This window comes from Zosterops lateralis (assembly GCF_965231275.1).
Source record: "Zosterops lateralis genome assembly, chromosome: 31".
Lineage (NCBI taxonomy): Eukaryota > Metazoa > Chordata > Aves > Passeriformes > Zosteropidae > Zosterops > Zosterops lateralis.
Genome location: NC_139791.1, coordinates 190,677 through 200,022, shown reverse-complemented (window position 1 = coordinate 200,022; position 9,346 = coordinate 190,677).

Genomic DNA, 9,346 nt, shown 5'->3' with positions numbered 1-9,346 from the left:
GGAACGAAAATTTTGGGGGGAAAAAACTGGGAATTTTGGGGGAAAAAAAAATCAGGAATTTTTTGGGAAAAAAATCAGGAATTTTGGGGGGAAAAAATCAGGAATTTTGGGGGAAAAATTAGGAATTTTTGGGGAGAGAAAAATGGGAATTTTGGGGGAAAAAACCCGAGATTTTTTGGGGAAATTTTGGGGTAATTTTGGGGTAATTTTGGGGGGATAAAACCAGGATTTTTTTGTGGGGAGGGGGCGGGGAGGACACCGGGGATGCGCCTCCGTTTTACCGGGACCGGAATTCGGGATTCGGGATTCGGGATTCGGGATTCGGGATTTTGGACCCCCCGGTACCGGAACCAGGACCTGGGATGGGGATTCGGGGATTTGGTACCGAGATTTGGGATTTGGGACCAAAATTTGGGATTTGGGATTTGGGCCCTTCCTGGTACCGGAACCGAGATTCGGAGTTTGGGATTTGGGAATTTGGATTTGGGGCCCCCCCGGTACCAGAATCGAGATTCGGTACCGGGATTTGGGGCCCCTCCCGGTACCGGGATTGGGGATTTGGGTTCGGTACCAGAATTCGGGTTCGGTACCGAGATTTGGGATTTGGGATTTGGGCCCCCCTCGGTACCGGTACCAGGATTTGGGATTCGGGTTCGGTACCGGGACCCGGGATTAGGATTTGGGCCCCCCTCGGTACCGGGATTTGGGATTTGGGCCCCCCTCGGTACCGAGATTTGGGATTTGGGCCCCCCTCGGTACCAGGATTTGGGATGGGGATTCGGGATCGGCCCCCCCGGTACCGGAACCGAGATTCGGAATTTGGGATTTGGGATTTGGGCCCCCCCTTGGTACCGGGGATTTGAGATTCGGGTTCGGTTCCGGTACCGGGGCCCAGATTTGGGATCGGTACCGGGATCTGGGGCCTCTCCTGGTACCGGGATTCGGGATTTGGGATTTGGGATTTGGGCCCTCCCTCGGCACCGGGGCTTGGGATTGAGATTCGGGATCGGTACCAGAATTTGGGATTCGGTACCAAAATTTGGGATTTGGGATTTGGGCCCCTCCCGGTACCAGGATCTCGGTTCGGAATTTGGAGATCGGTACCGGGATTTGAGATTCGGGTTCGGAACCGAGATTTGGGATTTGGGATTTGGGATTTTGGGCCCCCCCAGTACCGGAATTTGGGATTCGGGTTCGGTATCGGTTCCTCCAGACCAAGAACCGGTACCGAGATTTGGGTTTGGTACTGGGGTTGGCCCCTCCGGTGCCAGAATTCAGGATTCGGAACCAAAATTTGGGATTTGGTACCGAGATTTGGGATTTGGGCCCCCCCTCGGTACCAGGATCTCGGTTCGGAATTTGGAGATCGGTACCGGGATTTGAGATTCGGGTTCGGAACCGAGATTTGGGATTTGGGATTTGGGATTTGGGCCCCCCCAGTACCGGAATTTGGGATTCAGGTTCGGTATCGGTTCCTCCAGACCAAGAACCGGTACCGAGATTTGGGTTTGGTACTGGGATTGGCCCCTCCGGTACCAGAATTCAGGATTCGGAACCAAAATTTGGGATTTGGTACCGAGATTTGGGATTTGGGCCCCCCCTCAGTACCAGGATTTGAGATTCAGGTTCGGTACCGGGACCTGGGATCGGGATCTTCCACCCCGGTACCAGAATTTGGGATTCGGTGCCGAGATTTGGGATCTGGGATTCGGGATTTGGGATTTGGGGCCCCCTCGGTACCGGGATTTGGGATGGGGATTCGGGATTGGCCCCCCCGGTACCGGAACTGGGATTTGGGATCAGGATTTGGACCTCCCTGGTACCGGTACCGGGGATTTGGGGTCGGTACCGAGATCGGCCCCTCCGGTACCGGGATTGATACCAGAACCAGGACCCGGTACCGGGATTCAGGATTCGGTACCGAGATTTGGGATCAGGATTGGGATTTGGGGCCCCCTCGGTACCGGAACCGCCCCCAGTTCTGTTCTCGGTGCCACCCCCGCGTTCCCGGGGCCCATTTCCCTCCCCCGGTGCCGGTTCCAGTTCCGGTACTGGTTCCGGGATCCATCGGCGCCGCTCGGGGCTGGCACCAGGATGTGGCCCCGGTTTTATCCCCCCCGGTACCGGGTCCAGTCCCGGTTCTGATTCCGGACCCGGTTCTGGTTCCGGTCCCGGTTCTGGTTCCAGTCCCGGTTCTGGTCTCAGTCCTTGACCCATTCCTGGTCCCGGTTCTGGTTCTGATTCCTGGTCCCGGTCCCGGTTCCAGTCCTGGTTCTAGTCCCGGTTCTGATTTCATGGTTCTGATCCCAATTCCCAATTCCCGGTTCCGATTTCCGGGTCCCGGTTCTGATTCCCAGTCCCGGTTCCAATTTCCCGGTTCCAAATCCCGATCCCGGTCCCGGATCCCAGTTCCGATTCCCGGTTCTGATCCGGATCCTGGATTTATTTCCTGGTTCTGGTCCTGGTTCTGGATCCTGGTCCTGGATCCCAGTTCCGGTCCCGGTTCTGGTTCTATAATTTCCAGTTCCCAATTCCCGGTTCTGGTCCCAGTTCCGGTCCTGGTTCCGATTTCTGGGTCCCAATTCCCAATCCCCGTCCCAGTCCCGGTTCTGGTTCGGATCCTGATCCCGGATCCATTTCCTGGTTCCAGTCCTGGTTCCGGTTCCAAATTTTCCGGTTCCCAATTCCCGGTTCTGGATCCTCGTTCTGATCCCGGTCCTGGTTCCGATTTCCGGTTCCCAATTCCCGGTTCCAATCCCGGTTCTGATTCCTGGTTCAGATCCCGATCCAGGATCCATTTCCCGGTTCTGGATCCTGGTTTGGATCCCAGTTCCTGGTCCTGGTTCTGGATCCATTTCCTGGTTCTGGATCCTGGTTTGGATCCCAGTTCCTGGTCCTGGTTCTGGATCCATTTCCCGGTTCTGGATCCTGGTTTGGATCCCAGTTCCTGGTCCTGGTTCTGGATCCATTTCCTGGTTCTGGTTCCAGTTCCGGATCCCAAATCCCGGTCCCGGTTCCGGTTCCGAATTTTCCGGTTCTGGATCCCAAATCCCAATCCCGGTTCTGGTTCCGGTTCCGGTTCTGGTTCGGTTTCGGGTGGGGGAGGGGCAAAGGGGGGTGGGGGAGGGGAAAAGGCGGGAAAAGGCCCCTCCCCCACCCGCCGTTTCCGGGCAACCGTTACCGGGGCAACGGGGGGTGGGGGAGGGGAGGAGCGAAAATAGCGGGAAAACCCCAAAATTAACCCAAAAAATGCCGGGAAAAAATCTAAAAAAATTTTTAAAAAATCGGGTTTTTTTCCTAATAAACCCCTAATTAACCCCAATTAATGCTAATTAATTTCCTCCTTAGGCAGGACCCCAAAACCCTCAAAATAAACTCAAAATTACCCGAAATTACCCCCAAAAAATCAAAAATAAAAATCGAAAAAAATAAAACAAAAATCGAAAAGGAATCGCAAAAAAATAGGATTTTTTCCTAATTAACCCCGATTAACCCCAATTAAGGATAATTACCTAAATGTCCGCCAGGGGGCGCTGCTGGACCCCACCCCAAATTAACCCCAAAAATGCCGGAAAAAACCCCAAAAATTCCTCAAAAATCCCCCAAAATTTCCCAAAATTTCCCCCCCAAAATCCCCAAAAAATCCCCCCAAAAATCCTCAAAAAATCCCATTTAAAAAATGACCAAAAAAATCGCAAAAAAATCGGATTTTTTCCTAATTAACCCAAATTAGCTGTAATTCACTATTGGTCCACCAGGGGGCGCTGTCGCATCCAACCCCAAATTAACCCAAAAAATGCCGGAAAAAAACTTTTAAAAATCGCAAAAAAAATCCCAAAAAATCGGAAAAAAATCGGATTTTTTTCTAATTAACCCCTAATTAATTCGAGACCCCTCCCCAAATTAACCCCCCCAAAAAATCCCCAAATTAACCCCAAAATCACCAAAAAAGTCGCAATTCACTAAATGTCCGCCAGGGGGCGCTGTCGCATCCAACCCCAAATTAACCCAAAAAATGCCGGAAAAAACTTTAAAAAAATCGAAAAAAATTCGAAAAAAAATCGCAAAAAAAATCGGATTTTTTCTCCAATTAACGCTAATTAACACTAATTAATTAATTTATCGTACAAGGCGTCGCTGCCTCAAAAAAACCCTTAAAAAATCCGAAAAAATAGCAAAAAATCGCAAAAAAATCGGAAAAAAATTGGATTTTTTTCCTAATTAACGCTAATTAATGAATTTTTTTCAGGCGGCGCTGCCGCGGCCGGAGCCCCCCCCGCCCCGCCCGATGAGTTGGGGGCGATGCCGCCCCCCGCCCCCCCCGCGCTGCTGCTGCTCTTGGTGGCGGCCGCCGCCCCCCGAGGCCCCCCCGGGCCCAACGCGCTGCGAATGGGTGAGAAAATACCCAAAAAATGGGTTTGGGGGAAATTTGGGGAATTTGGGGGGTCTGGAGAAATTTAGGGGGGATTTTTGGTGATTTGGGGGATTTTGGGGGGAATTTGGGGGGATTTTGGGGGGTCCCAGGTGGGAAATTTGGGAGGTTTTTGGGCGGGATTTTGGAGAATTTGGGATTTTTGGGGGGTTTGGGAGGGTTTTTTTGGGATTTGGGGGGAATTGGGGGGATTTTGGGGGGTTTTGGGGGAGGTCTGGAGGGGTTTGGGGTGAAAATTGGGGGAAGTTTTGGGAAATTTGGGGGAATTTTAGGGATTTTGGGGGGTTTGGGGAGTTTGGGGGGATTTTGAGAGGGTTTGGGGGGGTCCCAGGAGGAAATTTTGGGGGAATTTTGGGGGGTCTGGAGGGGGTTTGGGGGGGAATTGGGTGAAAATTGGGAGGGGAATTTTTTGGGATTTTTTTGGTGTTTTTTTACCATTTTTAATGCGATTTTAATGGGATGTTTTGCATTATTTGGGGGATTTTTGTGTTATTTTGGGGGGTTTTTTTGGGATTTGGGTCTGGGGGTTTTTCGGGGTGCCCGACCCCCCCGTGACCCCCCCGTGACCCCCCTGTGCCCCCCCAGCCGCCATCCTGGACGAGCGGGGGGGCTGCGGGCGGGGGGAGCGCCTGGCCCTGGCCTTGGCCCGGGAAAGGGTCAATGGCCCGGGGGGGGGGCGACCCCCGGCCCGGCTCGAGGTCGACGTGTTTGAACTGGCCCGGGACAACCAGTACGAGACCACCGACACCAGTAAGGGACTGGGACACACTGGGACGGGACTGGGAGGGACTGGGAGAGAAAAAATCAGGATTTTTGGGGATTTTCGGGGGATTTTGGGGGGAATTTTTGGGGTTTTTTGGGTTTTTTAGGGTTTTGGAGGGACTGGGATGGATTGGGAGTGAATTGGGAGTGACTGGGATAAACTGGGAGGGACTGGGATGGACTGGGAGGGGATTTGGGGGGACTGGGACAAACTGGGACAAACTGGGAGTTACTGGGAAGGAGCTGCAGTTCCCAAAGGCGCCACCAGGGGGAGCCATAAATACACTGGGAGTTCATTGGGGGGAACTGGGAGGGACTGGGAGGGAGATTTTGGGGTTTTTTGGGGAAATTTTGGAGGAATTTGGGGGATTTTTGTGGGAATTTGGGGGGAAATTTTGGGGGGAATTTTGGGGGGATTTTTGGGGAATTTTGGGGGGAATTTTGGGGGGATTTTGGGGGATTTTTGGGGGAAATTTGGGTGAATTTTGGGTAAACTTTGGGTAAATTTTGGGTGCGTTTCGGGCAGACTTTGGATGAATTTTGGGTAAATTTTGGGGTATTTTTTCGGATTTTTTTTTTGTTAATTTTGTGTTCAGGGGGTTTTTGGGCTCAGGGAATTCATTTCTGGGGGATTTTTGGGGTTTGGGATCCCCAAAGGCCGAATTTCGCCCCCAGTGTGTCAGATCCTGCCCAAGGGCGTGGTCTCGGTGCTGGGCCCGGCCGCCAGCCCGGCCGCCGCCGCCACCGTCAGCCACATCTGCGGGGAGAAGGAGGTGAGGGGCCCCAAAATACCCCAATTCACGCCAAAAATCACCCCAAAAATCACCCCAAAATCCCCAAAAAATTCCAAAAAAATCCCCCCCAAAATCCCTAAAAATTCTCCGAGAAATCCCAAAAAAATCCCCCAAAATTCCCTAAAAATTCCCCCAAATATCCTCAAAAATCAAAAAAAAAAAATCTCAAAAAAATCGCCTAAAAATTCCACTAAAAGTCCCAAAAAAATCCCCCAAAAATCCCTCCAAAAAATTCCCCCCAAAGCCCCAAAAAATTCCAAAAAAATCCCCCCAAAAATCTTTTAAAAATCCAAAAAAAATCCCATTAAAAATGGCAAAAAATTCCCCCCAAAAATCCGCCAAAAAGTCCCAAAAAATTCCCATTAAAATCCCGTTTAAAATGGTAAAAAGTCCCCCCAAAAATCCTCAAAAAATCCCAAATAATCCCCCAAAAATCCCCCCCAAAATCCCCAGAAAATCCCCCAACACCCCCCAAATTTAAAAAAAAAATCCCCAAAAAAATCCATAAAAATTCCGAAAAAAATCCTCAAAAAATCCTCAAAAAAATCCTCAAAAAAATCCTCAAAAATCCCCCCAAAATCCCCCCAAAATCCCCCCCAAACCCCCCAAAATCCTCTCAAAAAATCCCTTAAAAATCTTTTAAAAAATCTTAAAAAAAAAACCCTTTAAAAATCTTTAAAAATTCCCAAAAATCTTTTAAAAATCTTTAAAAAATTTCTAAAAAATCCCTTTAAAAATCCCTAAAAAAATCCCTAAAAATTCCCCAAAAAATCCCATAAAAATCTTTTTAAAAATCTTTTTAAAAAATCTTTAAAAACCCCCAAAACTCTGCATTTCAGATCCCTCACATCCGCGTGGGCCCCGAGGACACGCCGCGGCCTCCCCTGCTGCGATTGGCCGCCCTGAGCCTCTACCCCAGTAACGAGGACGTGAGCCTGGCCCTGGGGGGGCTCCTCAGGAGCCTCAGGGCCCCCCCGGCCTCGCTCATCTGCGCCCAGGCCGAGTGTGAGTCCCAAAATGGGAAATTTTGGGGGTTTTATATTGATTTATAAGGTTTTATTAGGGTTTAATGGGGTTTTATTAGGATTTATTGGGAATCAATAGGGTTTTATTAGGATTTATTAGGGTTTAATAGGGATTTATTAGGATTTATTGGGAATTAATAGCAATTTATTAGGATTTAATAGGGTTTATTAGGGTTTTATTAGGGTTTATTGGGAATTAATAGCGATTTATTAGGAATTAATAGGGATTTATTAGGAATTAATAGGGTTTATTAGGGTTTTATTGGGATTTAATAGGGATTTATTAGGATTTATTGGGAATTAATAGGGATTTATTAGGAATTAATAGGGATTTATTAGGGTTTAATAGGGTTTATTAGGGTTTCATTGGGATTTATTAGTGTGTATTAGTGATTTATTAGGGATTTATTAGGATTTATTGGGAATTAATAGCGATTTATTAGGAAATAATAGGGATTTATTAGAGTTTAATAGGGTTTATTAGCGATTTATTGGGAATTAATAGCAATTTATTAGGATTTAATAGAATTTAATAGGGTTTTATTAGGATTTAATAGGGTTTAATAGGGCTTTATTAGGAATTAATAGGGTTTAATAGGGATTTATTAGGATTTATTGGGAATTAATAGCAATTTATTAGGATTTAATAGGGTTTATTAGGGTTTTATTAGGGTTTATTGGGAATTAATAGCGATTTATTAGGAAATAATAGGGGTTTATTAGAGTTTAATAGGGTTTATTAGCTATTTATTGGGAATTAATAGCGATTTATTAGGATTTAATAGAATTTAATAGGGATTTATTAGGGTTTTATTAGGATTTATTAGGGTTTAATAGGGATTTATTAGGGCTGTATTGGGAATTGATAGGGATTTATTAGGGTTTTATTAGGATTTAATAGGGTTTAATAGGGATTTGTTAGGATTTATTGGGAATTAATAGCGATTTATTAGGAATTAATAGGGTTTATTAGGGTTTTATTGGGATTTAATAGGGGTTTATTAAGATTTATTAGGGTTTAATAGGTATTTATTAGGATTTATTGGGGTTTGTTAGTGATTTATTAGGGTTTATTAGGGATTTATTAGAGTTTAATTGGGACTTAATAGGGATTTATTAGGATTTATTGGGAATTAATAGCGATTTATCAGGAATTAATAGGGATTTATTAGGGTTTAATAGGGTTTATTAGGGTTTCATTGGGACTTATTAGTGTGTATTAGTGATTTATTAGGGATTTATTAGGATTTATTGGGAATTAATAGCGATTTTTTAGGAATTAATAGGGATTTATTCGGAATTAATAGGGTTTATTAGGGTTTTATTGGGAATTAATAGTGATTTATTGGGATTTATTAGGGTTTAATAGGGTTTAATAGGGTTTTATTAGGATTTAATAGGGTTTAATGGTGATTTATTAGGGTTTAATAGGGTTTAATAGGGTTTAATAGGGTTATATTGGGATTTAAGAGGGTTTTATTAGGATTTAATAGGGTTTAATAGGGGTTTATTAGGAATTAATAGGGTTTTATTAGGATTTATTAGGGATTTATTAGGGATTTATTGGGGATTTATTGGGGATTTATTGGGGTTTGGGGGATTATTGAATTCGGGGCCAATTTTGGGGCCATTTTTGGGTTCCTGGGGCTGATTTTGGAGCCAATTTTGGGCTGATTTTGGGGCCATTTTTGGGCTCCTGGGGCTGATTTTGATGCCGATTTTGGGGCCGATTTTGGGGTCCCGATGCTGATTTTGGGGACGATTTTGGGACCAATTTTGGTGCTGATTTCGATGCCGATTTTGGGGTCCTGGTGCCGATTTTGGGGCCAATTTTGGGGCCGTTTTTGGGGCCGATTTTGGAGTTTCTGGGTCTGATTTCGGTGCTGATTTTGGGGGTTCTGGGTCTGATTTTGATGCCAATTTTGGGCTGATTTTGGGGCCGATTTTTGGGGTCCTGGTGCCAATTTTGGGGCTGATTTCGATGCTGATTTTGGGGCCATTTTTGGGGCTTCTGGGTCTGATTTTGGGGCCGATTTTGGTGCCAATTTTGGAGCCATTTTTGGGGCTGATTTTGGGGTTTCGGGGTCTGGTTTCAATGCTGATTTTGGAGCCGATTTTTGGGCTGATTTTGGGGCCAATTTTGGGTTCCTGGGTCTGATTTTGGGGCCGATTTTTGGGGTCCTGGTGCCGATTTTGGAGCTGATTTTGGGGCTCCTGGATCTGATTTTGGGCTGATTTTGGGGCCGATTTTGGGTTCCTGGGTCTGATTTTAGGACCATTTTTGGAATCCTGGTGCCGATTTTGGAGCTGATTTTGGGGCTGTTTCGTGACTG